Source organism: Danio aesculapii, chromosome 19 (assembly GCF_903798145.1).
Source record: "Danio aesculapii chromosome 19, fDanAes4.1, whole genome shotgun sequence".
Lineage (NCBI taxonomy): Eukaryota > Metazoa > Chordata > Actinopteri > Cypriniformes > Danionidae > Danio > Danio aesculapii.
The window spans coordinates 26,890,879-26,908,547 of record NC_079453.1 but is presented as its reverse complement, the minus strand read 5'-3'; the positions used below and the strand labels follow the sequence as shown (position 1 = coordinate 26,908,547).

The 17,669-nt window shown below is 34.8% G+C and overlaps 1 pseudogene; it reads left to right on the top strand.

Moving 5' to 3' along the window:
* The first annotated feature begins 295 nt into the window (after positions 1–295).
* Positions 296–16,963, top strand: LOC130246306 (asparagine synthetase [glutamine-hydrolyzing]-like; annotated as a pseudogene).
* Positions 16,964–17,669: the final 706 nt, after the last annotated feature.

Here is a 17,669-nt window from a genome sequence, read left to right as displayed (position 1 = left end):
GAACCATACCATTAAACCTTATAGATTTAATTCTCTTAGGCCTACATTTTGTAGTATATATAATTTGCAATAAGCACCATATTTTGTTCTATAAACATAACTAACAAATTTAAATGCACCATATATTTAATTTAAGCTGTTTTAATTCACTTGTCATTCTCATTTTCGTAGGATTGTAGTTTTTCTTTTTGCTTTGGCTTGTTAATTTGTCAGTTTTGTGCCTATTTTAAAATATGATTAAAAAATTATATTGTTGTTATTAATATTGTTGATGTTATTATTAATCCGCAGCATCAGAATGTGTGGCATATGGGCCTTGTTTGGTAGTGATGAGTGCCTTTCGGTTCAGTGCACTAATGCCATGAAGATCTTTCATCGTGGACCGGATGCTTTCCGCTTTGAGAATGTCAACGGTTTCACCAACTGCTGCTTTGGGTTTCATCGTCTCGCGATTGTGGACCAACTTTACGGCATGCAGCCTCTGCGAGTCAAGAAGTTCCCTTATCTGTGGTTATGTTACAATGGCGAGATCTACAACCACATTAAGGTTGGTAACAGGGGTTTTGACATCTCTAGTAGCCTGTATCTAGTAGCTGAAAGATACCGATATTGCACATTGGTGTTGATTTTATACAACCTTTTAAATGATAATATATAATAAATAAGAAAATAACATTTTGTTAGAATTTAGACGTAAAAATGTCGATCATCACTTAGAATGAATCTGTGTTTTAAACAAATTGTGTTAACCAATGATTTAATGGCACATTTATAAAGAGAACCATTTGAAAGAATCAGCAGTTTGAATGAATCCATTGAATCACTGAAGTCTTACTTTCTTATTTGGAGGATTAAAATATTTGAAAAAAGGTTTGTGTAACCTATTTCTTTATTGAATAAAGTACAAAGAATTATATTTTTAAAACTATTTTTTTGTGATGTTTATTTGCATTATTAAATGTATTTTGCATTTGAACACAACAATAGCCTAAATTTTCAACATGCAATATTAAAATTGGGAAAAAAACTAGGAGTGTAACAGATCATGGTTTATCAGTGATTTGTACAGATCACAACCCATTGTTCGGAACACACACGGCCCTCGAATTAATACATTTTTTTTACTCGTAGATTAATCATAAATTTGTTACGATCACAGATCGCCTCTCACGTCATTCAAATCACATGCATGAAAGCATTTAGGCTTTCAGGATGTGGTGGGTTTCATTAAAGGTGTTTTCTGTCACTACTTGGTTTGCCTGAATCAATGCATTTAGTGTAAGCTGCACGATTAATCATTTTAGAGATCGGGATCTCAACACCCACACAACATAAATTATAAATGATGGTGATTTGCATAGGTTTATTAGTCCTTTGAATCGCTGCATTCAAATCTTTTTTTGAAAGAAGAAAGAGATTCAGTCTTTAGTCTTTTGAGTTCATTATGAAGTTACAAACAGTGAAATAACACAGAAGTAGGGGAATAACAGTTTATAATTTAGATATAACCACTGATGTTTATGGTAAAGATGTAAATCACCGTTATATGCATTTAACCACGCTCAAAAATGAAAGTTGTGTGCAGCAATTACATTATTTAACCAACAACAAGCTAACAAAAATATGCCACTGAATAATTCTTGACACATCAGCCATGAAACATGGTTTTATGAGTGGTTAATGGAGTCATTTATTGAATATGAGACTATAAAAATAAATATAAGTTGTACAAATTATGTTAGATTTATACATCTAGGATTATCAGCAATATTAGTAGTAACAGTGAATTTTTTACAGTACCGAATATTTTACAATTTATTTTTATTCAGCTGATTATTTCTTCATTTTATTCATAAAATTACAGGTTCTAAGTTCTGTTTTTGTAATGAATGGAAAGCAAATGACATTTTTCTCCTCAGCTATTTGGCTGATCCAAAAAATGGTCTCATTTGTGACAAAAAAAATCATAATGTGATCCAAATTGTGAGATTTGTCATCCGTTACACCACTAAAAAACGTAATTGGTTAATAATTCAATATTAAAAATATAAATATAAAAATAAATATGAAATTAAACTACATCAGAATAATTGGACAAAACTGCTAAACAGAGACTCTGTGATGATAATCGAATTAGCAGTGTTGCCAAATTAAACTGTCAACAAATCTGCCAGACAGAAATCTCACCAATGCTGATGGTCTAAAATCAGTCAACCACTAAGTTTAATATAACTCTTTAAAATGACCATAACTTTAAAAAACGTTTCTTATACCAGTCTGATAGCTTTTATTTACAGTAATTGTGTACTGTGCCATCTGTTCATCTTCTATACAGCTGAAGAATCACTTTGAGTTTGACTATCAAACCAAAGTGGATGGTGAGATCCTTCTGCACCTGTACGATCGCTTTGGAATCGAGAAGATGAGCTCCCTGCTGGATGGTGTGTTCGCCTTCATCTTATTGGACACAGCTAACAGAAAGGTTCACCTGGGAAGAGACACATATGGCGTGAGACCGCTATTCAGAATGCTGACCGACGATGGCTTTCTAGCTGTCTGTTCCGAAGGCAAAGGTAGAGTCATTGCCATGTTTTTACTCACTTTGTGCTGTTATGTGATTGTGTGAATCTGATTTTAACTTTCAATCTTAACAGGTCTAACACAGATCAACACTCCATGCCCACTGCAAAGATCACAGCTTTTCCACCGGGACACTTTGAGGTGTTTGACTTGAAGCTCAGTGGGAAAGTGGAGTCTGTTCAGATGGATCGCTTTCACTGCTGCACAGACAAACCCAAACACGCTGACTTTAGCAAACTCGAGGGACTGGGCGCAGGTTGATCACATTCAGATTATAGTCGTTCTTAGTGTTTATTTGCAGGGTTCCCATTAGTGAATTTTTTTGGAATATCATAGATTTTTAAGTAGACTATTCCCGACGTTAAAAGAATGTGTTTTGGTCCAAGTCGTGGAATATCAGTGATTTTTGTTTGTCGCTTTAAATATTAGTTTCCATTTATCGAAATGTAATTTTCTAAAGACCCAAAAATCCAAGGTCCAAAACACAATGTTATCTCAATAACATAATCCAGTATTTATTGGATTTTTACACTTGATTACTTAACTTATTACACACTTAATAATAACTATCTATTGTTGATTAATGCTTTTCCAATTTACAAAGCTTTGAATGTAGCTTGTTGTTTAACCCCTTGATCTGCTTACACCACCAATTCTGATCTCATTTTCCCCCATCAGACTTTGAATTGGAGACTGTCAAGAGTAACATTAGGATCCTGTTTGAAGATGCAATAAGGAAACGCTTGATGGCTCACAGAAGAATCGGTTGCCTTCTCTCAGGTGCGATGGTTTGTTCAGTTATTTTTTTTTATTTTAATGGCTTTGTGGATTCTTTTTTAAATTTTTTAATTTTCAGGTGGTCTCGACTCAAGTCTGGTTGCTGCTTTGCTTGTGAAACTAGCCAAAGAAGCATGTGCCGGTATCACATTTTCATGCCTGCGATTAATTGATTGAGCTTTTATCACGGTATACGGTACTTATCACGATATTGTAATTTTACTAGAGAAACAGGTAAAAAAACACAAAAAACTTCAGTTTCGTCAACTTAGTAAACTTTAATAAACTTTTTAATTAACTAAAAGTACTTCAAACATTTAATACAAATAAATATAAATAAAACAATACACATATAAAGTAAACTTGAGCAGTTATATCAAAGTGAATGTGCAAACGGACAACCGTCTTCGATCAGCAATCGTGGAATGAACTGCCAACTATTCCAGCATGTTTTATGCAGCAGATGCCTTTCCAGCCACAACCCATATTGGAAACACCCATACACACTCATTCACACACACTCATACACTACAGCCAATTTAGCTTATTCAATACACTATTCACTCAGCCTATATTCAATAATAAACATAACAAAAACTGCCTGCTAATGATGGGTAAATCTTCAAAGGGAACAGTGTACATTTTAACCTCTTTCACTCATCTGCTGCTGTTTCACTATCTAAACAATGAAAACATAATATAAGTCAAATGTGTTTCATTTTGATATTATGATTAACAGACAACAAACCAGCCTCGTGTATGCTGCATATTTTTATGAGCATCATCTTCACACTGCATATTTATAACAAAACAGGCTTAAATATAACTGTCTCCTTTCATTTCCATTGAAAAGAATGAACTTACCCTGTCTCTTTTGCAGAATATCAGTTTTAATAACCAATAATGGCCATTATAACAGTATAACGTACATTAAATTAAACGATAAAGGTAGCAATCAGTCAATGTGCAGAATCAGTGTATGTGGTTACAATAATTAATATATTAGCTTATCTTTGCACTCAGCCAAAACAGTTAACTGAGAACAAGTGATTCAAAAGACATAAGAATTGTTAGATAGAGACAACAAGATGAATCCAATATCCGTTTAACAACTATATAGAGGTGAGACCATCCAGCAGATGAACTGTCTGACATGCACTAAACTCTCACCTGGGGTTATCCTTACCCGCTGAACTAGTGGCTGCAGCTCTGGGCAGGAAGTGTGTGGTCACGTGATTTGCGTTTTTAGCCGGTGTACTAGAATGAACAGAGAACTTTTCAGAATCGCTAATGAAACGCCGGTGTATTTCTCGCGATTTCTCTGCGCCTCCCTTGCGTTTCTTCTCTCTGACTCTCGACTATTTTGACAAATACACACAGACGACGCACGCTCACACGGAGTCCAAAATAGGAGTTTGTGATTGGGCCAGCCCAATGTCAATACCGAAAAGAGCCAATGGGCGGCAGTGTCACATGGGCCGGCCCGGTTGTCTGTCCGTGAAAAAAGCATCTACTTTCAGAGAGTCACAGATCACAGCAGCGTCAATCAATAAGGCAGAAAAAACGTAGGCTGCCTAAGCCTTTTATGGGCCGATCAAATCATAAAACGGATCAGCCCGCCCAAAAGTACGTAGGCCCACCGGGAAAGTCCCCGGTTTGCCAGATGGCCAGTCGCCCCTGCGTGTGAGGACCTGCATGCACACAGGGCTTCTAACATGTGGGGATTGTTACATCAGAGTGCGCATCAGTCTGCGCAGCATATACGCAGTGTTTCTTCAAGCGGTTGATGGAAAATAAGCTAAGGCGCGTTCTAAGAATATAAATTCGGATCTATTATTTTTCACGGTATTTTGAAAGTGCCCGCGATAACAATATCGTGCATATTCATTACCGTGATTTATCGCATACCGAATACGGCACAAGCCTACACTCTACTGATGTGCAGGCAAAGTACAGGGCTTCCGTGGGGATCTACAATTGTAAAATGTAAACCTTAAAATATATATGAAGAGTTTAGATGCAAAACCCTCTAAATCCATCAGACCTCTTTTCTTGTAAATTGAGCATTTTCTATCAGGCTCCTGATTCGGTTCAGAAGTTTCATTTTATATGTAATGATAACGTTATTAGCTAGTAAATAAAATACCTTTTTTTCCAAAATGTCACTTAGACAATTCTTTGTTTTTTACCAATGTAGATTTTCTTTGCCTCAAACAGCTAAATCCACTTCTGCTTTTTATGCAAAACCCTCTAAATCCACCTATTTGGACAAGACAATGTATTTAGTTGAAAATCATTTAAGATGCAATTAGAAATTATTTTACATAAAACACATTACACAAACCACCTAAAATTTACAATATATGAATCTGTCAAGTAAGTGGCTGTTCATTCTGCTGAGATAAACCAGGGAAAAAGCAGAAGGAAAATGAATGAATAAAATGTGTCAAGTTAGTGCATTAATCAATAACATTAATTAAATGTTAACAGTCTGTTGTCATTTCTGATATTTTGGATTTAAATTTAATGCAAGTAGAACATTGTAAACATTGTAAACTAAGCTTGGTAGATTCAAATAATGTAGTGTACAATATTATGAAACATTAATATCTGTGCATTGTCTATTAAAATAAAAAGCTTATCAGACGTTTAAGTATTATGAAGTAATACAAACAATGTCTAGATTTATACATTAAATAATTTTTTTTTAAATGATGTCTGAGATGGATGTCTCTCTGACACTTTTAGAAGCTGTCATTCATTTATTTATACTTAAGGTCTTGGTCCCTTGCTTTTCTTCATAGCATCCACGCGGGATAAAAGAACAGCATCTTAATTTTGTCTTTCGTGAACGCTGTTGTCATTTAATGTATAGAAAATCAGACTCATTCAAAGTAGCGTCACTGCGCAAAAAACATTATGAATGCTTGCTACATCTGCGACTGTACAGTGTGTTTTCTTTTTCTTATAATGCACAGAGTTTTGTGTTAAGGCACGTTTTCATTTGCCATTCACTGACAATCGGACAGGCTCATCCAGTTCATCAAACTACGTCTTTTAAAATCGAAAGCAGAATATGTCTCTTAATAAAAGCCAGCGTATCAGCGCGCTGCTACATTGAAAACATATGATTCGATTCGTGCCTTCTGATTGGTTCTCGGGATATAGCGGATTTTGCTGTCAAAGGCAAGTGGCGTTTAGTGGCTTTGGCCAACAAACTGTTATTTCTGAATGCGCTGATGCCGGGATTTGGATAATTGGAAGCAAATCTATTTGTTGATGGTGTATTAAGTTCCTAAAGTGAATTGAATTAAAGCATTCACTCAATATCATTAGCTCATTTTTGGTGGAAGTGGCATTTAGCGGCTTTTGCATCTGAACTCTTCATATATTGTGTTTTATTTTATTTTTATATTGTATTTGAAAAATCTAATTAAATGTTTTCATATGAATTTTTTATGCTGCAAAATATTTTAAAATGGTAGAACTTGTTTCTTTGTCATCAATTTTTGTACCTTTTTACAGTCACACTGAAGCCCAGCTAACCATAAAATGCAATGTTATATAGTTTAATCCGTAATATATCTATTAAATTCAAATGCTTTTTTTTAGAAAGTTAATAGTGCAAATCTGCATTTTAAAAACTTTATTTAGCAAAACAGTTTTTACTAAAATTTGGAATGTATGAACTATAGACCCCACATAAGTATGAATGGCAATATAAATTTAGTTTATATAATTAGTGTGGCCTCCTAAAGATGACAATCAGTATTTTCTCTTTCAAAAAAAGCATATTTTTTTTAGATCCAGAAACTTCATTGGAAGTACCTTTTACAGTTTGATAGTAGATAAATGTAGATTGGTCTGATTTTGTGATTTAGGTGGCAGACTACATTGGCAGTGAGCACCATGTGATAAACTTCACACCAGAGGAGGGCATCAGTGCACTGGAGGATGTCATCGTTCACCTGGAGAGTTATGACATCACCACTGTGCGTGCCTCTGTCGGTGAGTGCTCTAAATCAAATTCATTATTATACTTTATTCACTGTGTCAGATTGTGTGATTTTTGTGTAGATGGTACCAAGTCTAAGATGCGCATTCTGTCATCAAAAGCCGCATGGATTACAAATGTGTCTCCCACAGACAGCAGTTTCCGTATGTATGTATGTATGTATGTATGTATGTATGTATGTATGCATGTATGTATGTATGAATGTATGTATTCATTAATTAATTAATTAATTCATTCATTCATTCTATGCCAGCAAGAGGTGATTTTTGTAGCTGCAGGAGCATTTTTTTTTCCAGCAACAGCTGTGAACAAAGCAGTAGCGAGCCGGTTACCTTCAAAGATACACTCATATAGAATTTTGCGCATAGCATTTAGATGAGAACATATTGAGTGATTATTATATATTGGGCCTATGCTATCAATCTCCAATATTTTATCTTTTTATTCTGGAATGGTTCTGAGTTTGTTTGGTTCTGGTTTATCTGGTTCTGTTTTTTTTTTATTCTGGTGGTTCTGAGATGACATCATACAAGCGTACTGTTGCCATGAATCCACAAAGTTGATTCTATTTTATGGAAGCCATCCTCTCGCTGTCATTTAAGTGAAGTTTCACAAACTAATTTCGAGAGGAGCATGTGATATGATGGTCTGCAGCTTGTTCCCCATCAGTAATCATTAGATGGCTAATCGGATCATTCCAAACTCAGCATAAATATCCTGCCTAACTTTACTCCCATCTTCGTTTTGAAAGACCGCCCATCAACCCCACTCCTTCCTCCTTTTTTTTTCATATTTAATTTAGGATCAGGTGACACGGCAGCTCAGTGGCTAGCACTGCTGCCTTACAGCAAAAGGTCGCTGGTTCAAGTCCTAGCTGGGCCAGTTGGCATTCTGTGTGGAGTTACATGTTCTCCCAGTGTTCACGTGGGTTTCTCCGGGTACTCTGTTTTCCTCCCACAGTCCAAAACATGAGATATAAGTGAATTAAACAATAGTAACAGTCACAATAATACTGAGCTTCTCTACGTGAGTATGCACTGGTGTGGTTGGCAGTCTATACCTATAGAGCATAAGCATAATGTTCAGATTCATACATCATCTTCTGAATGCATAATAACTAAGCTTTTTCATTGATGTATGGTTTGTCAGGATTGGACAATGTTGGGTTGACAGATAAAACCATTTGAAAAACTGAAATCTGAGGGTTCAAAAAATCTAAATGATGAAAAATCCTCTTTAAATAAAGTGCTTAACATCGCACATTAATAATCAAAAATTGAGTTTTGGTTACAAAGGAAATGTACAAATAAAATCTTTTCAGTTTTACTTGATTAATAATTGTAATAGAGTGTCTGTACTTTTAATAAAGGTACTTTTGTCCACTGTTTGTATTTAACATTTGCAAAGAGTTTCTAAGACTTATTGTTACTGTTGCCATAGACCTCATGCAACCCTGTGAATCCTCTGGATTAGAGACAATGGTGGTCTGAACTTGTAAAATGCATCATCAGCATCAGGCCATATAGAAACTTAGTTAGCAGAAAAGGCTTAGCATTAGCTAAGTTTCCAAAAGTTTCTCTCATCTCATGTTTTTCTTTATCTGTGTAATACAGCTTTTTCTCACTGTTTAAAACAGTCTTTATTGTGTGCATTTATATTTTTATTATTTAGAAAATATGGCAAATATCCTCTTTTCACCTTTTTTCCCTGCATGTGACTACTGAGTTTCAAAGTATGGGCTGCACCTTTAGTTTGGGAAACTTCTATCAAAAAGAACTGAAACACATCTTTTGTTGTTGTTGTTTAATAGTAAGGTTGTGCTACAAATAATCCATAATCATGATGGAATCTGTGTGGGAAGTACATTTGGTGTTTACTTTACATTTATCCATCATGAAATAACGTTACGCTTGATATTTGAATGACATTCGTATCACAAGCAAGTCTATGGTCAAAGCTTTTTTGAGATCACTTTGTTTGTTCCTCCATTTTATTTTCTCTCTGTTTTCCATACAGTACAGTAATATTCAACACCTCTATAAAGTTGCTGTGGAAAGACCTTATCTCAAGTTTTTCATGGTCTGCAGAAAGTCATTTGTTAAATTAAAGTTGACTTTTAATAATCAATGATTGAACTCTGAGGAGAATAATTTCATCTCACTGTACACCGTTTTCAAACACTTTCACTGATTGTTTGCAGCTTAATGTAAGTTACTCCCATGATTCACACAAAGCATCATGTGTCATACAGAAAACATGCTGGATTTGTGGCACCATATTATAGTTTAGACTTTAGAGATTACACAAATTGATATTCAAGTATAACCAAAACAGCGCTATGTTTGCCTATATACTGAGAGCCACTAGATGGCAGCAGGAGCGTTAGTGATTCTGTGTGTGGCATTTTTTCTGCAGGAATGTACCTGGTATCGAAATACATCCGGGAGAAGACAGACAGTGTGGTGATTTTCTCAGGTGAAGGTTCAGATGAGCTGACACAAGGATACATCTACTTTTCATAAGGTACATGTCATCGCTAAGTCAACTTGTGTGTATTGACAATGACTTTAAAAAGTATTTGGACACTTTATGTATAAATGTAATATTTTATTGTACTAATCTATCGTACTGTACTGTACTGTATATAGCCTATTGTAATATATTAATTACTGTTTTAATAGATGCAATGTCTTGAATGACCTTTGTTCGCTAGTTGATAAAGTATCAGCTATGCACACTATGATAGTTTTATTACGTTTGATAAAAGTCACAACATGATGTAATGGTTTAATACACTTAAAGGGATTGTTTACCCAAAACAAATTATTTATACATTCCTAAGTGCTTCTAAACCTTTTTGAGTTTTTATATTAAAAAAATTAGAAATTTTGAAGAATTTTGTAAACTTATCATTGAAATCCATAGTAGGAGAAATATACTATGGAAGTCTATGGCTATCAGTTTCCAACATTCTTCAAATTATCATCTTTGAGTTTAACAACTAAGTAGTAATAGTTTGAAACATGGAGGAGTGGATGATGACTAAATTTACATCTTCAGATGAAAGATCCATTTAATTGCATTAAATTCGAAGGTACTTTTATTTAACATGCATTGTAGAACCATCCATGTACATCTTTAAGCACCTGCATCATTTGTTGTGTTTGAAATATATATATATTTTTTCTGCTGAGTGCATTGACAAACATTTTTGTAAGCGTACATATAATAAATATTCTAAAACTTGTATGCATGTTTAAAAATAGATTATATATTTGAATCACAGCTCTTTACTGTAAAATATATCTTTAATGTTCACAAAAAATCATAGTGGTCAATAGAAATGTTTTAAGTATAGAAAAAAATAAATAAATAAAAGCAATTATTAATTTATGTGATACAATATATCAAAGTAACAATTACACATTGTATTAGGATAACAAAGTAATTTAATTTCGAGAACAAATACATATAAATATATATTTGCATTTACTTTAATTTTGAATTTATTACTACATTACAGAATATACATAATTAATAAAAGTACTAATTTCAAAATGTAAACAACTAAATGCAAATTCTATAAAGAATACCATACTGTAAGGAGGAATAAATATTAATTTATTATTCTGTTAAATCATTTCCTAATCTATCATGTTATCTAATTTTGAAACGCATTAATATGTGTACTTTCATATGTGTACTATTTGTACATTTGATTAAATATCTTTTGCATAGCACAAGATTATTAAAAAAACTGTCATTTGAATTGCATGTTAACTTGCCTTATTGCAAAGTTCACTTTTAAATTTAATCACAAAAGAAAGTCATAAAATACACACAACTTTACATTCAGTGCAACAAAACACACTGGTTTTAAAACATCAAATACTTTGCTTGTTCAATATATAACAGATTATGTATCATTCCAGTATTTATGAGTTGAGTTTCCAGCTAAATATTTGACTCTTTGAAACAGCTCCATCACCTAAAGCTGGTGCAGAGGACAGTGTGAGTCTGCTGGAAGAGCTTTATCTGTTTGACGTGCTGAGAGCCGACAGAACCACTGCTGCTCATGGGTAACACTGACTGTTCGTTCTCTTATCTTACTGCTCACACACTGTAATACAGGGTCAGTAACTCTAAAACAAATTTGATGTTTCTTCATTAGACTGGAGTTGAGAGTGCCTTTTCTGGACCACAGGTTCACAGCATACTACCTCTCTCTGCCTGAAGAGATGAGAGTGCCTAAGGTGAGCTTTTCTCATTTCACTCATTTATCAGTAGCACGTTATTTTTACAGTCCAGTTTAACATATTCATACTATGTACTTCAAATAGTCATTACATAAATGAGTAATGATAACTAAGTACTGTCCCTAAACCTATTCCTGAAACTAACATTGGAATATTTAACCATAAATGACAATTATTAATTACTCATAAGGGTGTCTATGGGTCTTAAAGTCCTTAAATTTCAAAATTAAATTAACTTAAATACTGTCTTAAATAATTTTAAACGTCTTAATTTTCTTTGTCCATGTAAAGCTACCCAATCAGGCCAACAGCCATCCAGTCACCAACAATCTATCTCAGTAAAACTCTATTTATTAACTCTATTTACTAAGTGTTTAATTATCTTCTTTATGATGATATTTGTTTAAAGTTATCCATGTGTTTATAGACTATATGGTGAGGACACTGATCTGGACAGACTGTTGTGCACTTCTTTAGTTTATTATAATTTTTTTGAAGACAAGCTTTAAGAAAAGTTATGTTGAAATGCACTCACTGACACTTTATTAGGTACACCCCACTAGTACTAGTTACCTTCAGAACGTCCTTAATCCTTCGTGGGTAAATTCAACAAGGTACGGGAAATATTCCTCAGAGATTTTGGTCCACATTGACATGATAGCATCACGCAGTTGCTGTAGATTTGTTGGCTGCACATCCATGATGTGAATCTCCCGCTCCACACGTCCCAAAGGTGCTCTATTGGATTGATAGCTGTTGACTGTGGAGGCCATTTGAGTACAGTGTACTCATTGACATGTTCAAGAAACCAGTCTAAGATGATTCACACTTTATGACGTAGCGTGTTATCCTGCTGAAAGTAACCATCAAAAGATGAGTATACTGTAGTCATGAAGGGATGGGGTAGTCATGAAATGGTCAGCAACAATGCTCGGGTAGTTTGTGGTATTGACACGATGCTCAACTGTTACTAATGCACCTAAAGTGTGCAAGAAAATATCCTCATACCATTACACCACCACCACCAGCCTGAACCGTTGAGAGACGACAGGATGGATCCATGCTTTCATGTTGTTGACGCCCAATTCTTAACCTACCATCTGATTGTTGCAGCAGAAATCGAGACTCATCAGACCAGGCAAAGTTTTTCCAGTCTTCTATTGTCCAATTGTGGTGTGCCTGTGTATATTATAGCCTCAGTTTACTGTTCTTGACAGGAGTGGCACCCGGTGTGCTCTTCTGCTACTGTAGCCCATCCGCCTCAAGGTTCAGAGATGCTGTTCTGCATACCTCGTTTGTAACAAGTGGTCATTTGAGTTACTGTTGCCTTTCTATTAGCTCGAACCAGTCTGGCCATTCTCGTCTCCTTTCAATTCAATTCACCTTTATTTGTATAGCGCTTATACAATGTAGATTTTTACTTTAACTTGGTGAAACCTGCAGAAACACCCTGATTCACCCTTGTGTCGTTCCAATCCCCTTATACCTTTATTTTGGTTTGTAACTGGTTTAAAAACAAGTCAAGAGTGAGTAAATGATGGCAGAATGTAAATTTTTGGGTGAACTACTTTTTTTTTTTTTTTTACAGTAAGTTGTAAGTTTAAGTTGCTGAACTGTTTTATAAAATAATCACATATATGACTACACGTATGATGGAATTAAGAAAAACTTCACTCTTATAATATTACCTAACTGTATAATATTTTGTGAATATTATGATCATTTTTGCTTTCATTAGTTCAATTATAGGGTTATTCCGACTGTATTGTAATCTTTTCACACAGTCAAAGCTTTTATTCTATAATTTTAAACCTCATTTTGTTAAAACTATAATAGGGTATATGTCGAAGCATACTAATAGGACTTTTAATTTGCCAGCAACCTGGGTAAATCGTTCTGGTGAACTGTATGCCATTGCAAAATCGGCGCGATTAAGGTCTGTTTTCTTTAAAAATCAGCGATCTCCACTGGCTGAGTGATATATGTGGGTCTCAGATTGTACAAGAAGCAATGCATTAAATTAAATTTTTCCAGCCATGTCTTTATAATATGAGCATTTATTTTACCCCAGTATATTCACAGGAGCTTCTGCGCTAGCCTGCCGATTCTGACAGGCGCGTGCGAGTAAACGGCTTTTTTTACGCTTGTGCAACTAAATGAATGCCAAAGTCTGTTTAACTGATTGTATTTAAATTCCATTACAGCATCGATGCTGTAAAAGAAACCGTATAAAATAGAAAAAACACTCACAATACCAGGTCACCGGAAGTTTACAAATGTACTGGTTTCTGAAAGCAGACTGAACAAGTTGTTTTGATGTGAACAGGATGGTGTGGAGAAGCATCTCTTGAGGGATGCTTTTAATGGCATGAACCTGATTCCTGATGAGATTCTCTGGAGAAGGAAAGAGGCCTTCAGTGACGGTTTGACATCTGTGAAGAAATCTTGGTACACCCAGCCTGCAGGAGCATGTTGAGTCTGAGGTACTGCATACTCTGCATACTCGTGTAATGGTACACCTATTACAGATAGGTCTTTCTGTTTCTTACTCATGTGCAGGGCCAGACAGAATCTGCTGACCATTTTTTTTGCTATTTTTGTGCTGAATTTTGTAAACAAGAAAAAAAAGTGAATTTATGCAGAATTATTTTGGAAGAATAGGAACTAAAATCTTAAAACATAAGACAAACAAATCATATTTTAATTTTATTGAAGTTTTATCATGCAAATCCATTTAGATCTACTTGTTTTGTAAACAAACCAAGTCTCTCATATAATACTTCTACTAAAAACAGAAAGTTTTTACATATTGTATTTACAAACTGCATTGCAAATAAATAAATGTTATTTTTGTTCATTTTTAGTTAATATTTATGTTTATTTATATTAATATTTATATTTATTTATTTATTCATTCATTAATTTATTTTCCTTCGACTTCCTTCGTCCCTTTTTTATCAGGGGTTGCCACAGCGGAATGAACCACCAAATCTTCCAGCATATTTTTTACATGGTGGATGCCCTTCTTGCAGCAACCCATTACTGGGAAACACCAATACACTCTCACATTCACACACTATGGGCGAAACCGGAGCACCCGGAGGAAACCCATACAAACACGGGGAAAACATGCAAACTCCTCACCGAAATGCCTACTGGCCCAGCCGGGACTCGAACCAGACGCCCATTTCTATGTTTATGTTAATATTTATTTCAGTAAACATTTTAGTTTGTAATTCATATAAAAACCGACTAAATATGTATTTATAAATATTTTCATAAGCGAATAAATAGACTTAATGGTGGACTAATAAATCGGTGGATTTCGTGTGTGCAGATTCCATGTGGGCCTACTTATGTGTATTAAAGGAACAACACAGTGTTGCTTTAACAAATGTGCATGCACAACCTAATTAGAATTTTTTAGTTATACTTTCGTTTTTAACAAATCAATATTGATTCTCAAATGAACACTCCACTTTTGTACATACTGAATGAGAGTGTAAATCCTAGCCATATCGACCTCAAAAGTTTGATTTTACCTCAGTGTTAGTACACAAGAGTCTCACTACAGAAGAGTCCAGCTTTAAATAGAAAATTATCAAAAATATTGTTTCAAACCTCAAGATTGATTTCTAGATTGATTTCTGTCGATTTCATGAATGAAACTTCACTAGATGTTATAATGCACACCTTCTGTATAATAATTGACAATTAGTCAATATATATTCACCAATCAAATTCTATCATGCTCTTCAAATTTGATCATAATTCCACTTTACTGCTGATTCCACTAAGTTGCATGTAATCTCTCAATATGTCTAAACAAAAGCAGCTTGCACCTAATGTCTTGTAGCATTTACATTTACCTTAGAAGTCATTCAGTGTTCACAGTCAATAAAACTATTAATTAAAACCTGTGTAAAGTATTTTTTACCAACAAATTAAAGTAGAAGCACAATTTAATAAATAGATTTTTAGTGTTGATGTAAGCACATCTAAAAATAAACAAATTGTATAGTTGTAATAGTTTAATTATGACTATAAATAAATAGTTTGTGTTCTTTTGTAAATTGTATATATAAAATCGTAATGTCCAAGTATTAATTTAGTTTTTTTCCTTAAGAAAATTGGGAAACGCTTTATTTTAAGATGTCCTTGTTACAAATGTTCCATCTATTTACCTTACTTCAATTATTTATGCATAATTACATGAGACTAACCCTTTTTAAGTACATCTAATTAAATATTATTACTCAATAGTTAACTAAAAAAGTTTAACTGAATGTGTGTGTCGTTGAATTTAAATGTATTATTGCATATTGCATATTACCAATCCTTAATAAAACACACACCGCACACATTTTTTTTTACATTTAGTTTTTCCCTTCTGCACCAAACAATAAAAACGAACCATCATTTTTGTAAAATATTCAACCCCTTTTACAAGCTTTGGACACTAAATAAAAGCCTTTTTTTCCTCTTTCTTTCTTAGGTGAATGACTCTCAGTTGAAGAATGCTAATAAACTGTACCATATCAATCCTCCCACAACCAAAGAGGGCTTGTTCATCAGACAGATCTTTGAGAAGCATTACCCCGGCCATGGCGAGTGGACGCCACATTACTGGGATGCCCCGCTGGATCAAGGCCACAGACCCATCAGCTAGAACACTGTCCATCTACAAGCCTGATAAAGAGCAGTAATCACATCAACACTCAGACCTCAGTAAACATGCATACATTCTCTACAGCAGCTTCACCAAAATATATAACATTGCCACAACTTTCTCTGTTTGTTTTACTAAAATCTTTCTTCACTGATTTGTTTTGTCTTAGCCTCAGAGAATCAGGTTTGTAATCGGTCACTTCTTTGGAGATTTGTGTGATTTATTATTTTTATTCTTTTGTCTTTGCTATATTCACTATATAAAAATGTAGGACCTTTCAAATCTTCAGGCCTTACTTTACGCAACATATACTCACCGGCCCCTTTATTAGGTACACCCGTTCAACTGCTCTTTAACGCAAATTTCTAATTAGCCAATCACATGGCAGCAACTCAATGCATTTAGGCATGGAGACATGGTCAAGATGATCTGCTGCAGTTCAAACCGAGCATTAGAATGGGGAAGAAAGGTGATTTAAGTGACTTTGAACATGGTTGTTGGTGCCAGATAGGCTGGTCTGAGTATTTCAGAAACTGCTGATCTAGTGGGATTTTCACACACAACCATCTCTAGGGTTTACAGAGAATGATCAGAAAAAGAGGAAATATTCTGTGTGCGCAAATGCTTTGTTGATGCCAGAGGTCAGAGGAGAATGGCCAGACTCGTCCGAGCTAATAGAAAGGCAACAGTAACTCACATAACCACTTGTTACAACCGAGGTATGCAGAAGAGCATCTCTGAACGCACAACATGTCCAACCTTGAGGCAGATGGGCTACAGCAGCAGAAGACCACACCCTGTGCTGCTCCTGTCAGATATGAACAAGAAACTGAGGCTACAGTTCGCACAGGCGCACCAATATTGGACAATAGAAGATTGGAAAACATTGCCTGGTCTGATGAGTCTCGATTTCTGTTGCGACATTCAGATGGTGGGGTCAGAATTTGGCGTCAACAACATGAAAGCACTGTCCATCCTTTCTTGTATCAACAGTGCAGGCTGATGGTGATGGTGTAGAGAACCTTCAGGATGTGGTGGAACAGGAGATTCACGTCATGGACGTGCAGCTGACAAATCTGCAGCAACTGCGTGATGCTATCATGTCAATATGGACCAAAATCTCAGAGGAATATTTCCAGTACCTTGTTGAATATGTGCCACAAAAGATTAAGGCAGTTCTGAAGGCAAAAGGGGGTCCAACCCAGTACTAGTAGGTGCACCTAATAAAGTGGCCTGTGAGTGTATTGTAGGGCAGCACAAAAATCTGGCATTGTGATATTTTTTTTATTTATTTATTTATTTTTATTATTATTATTTTTTTTTTAATATATTGCAATATAATTAAATTTCACCAGATGACTTGAATAGCTCT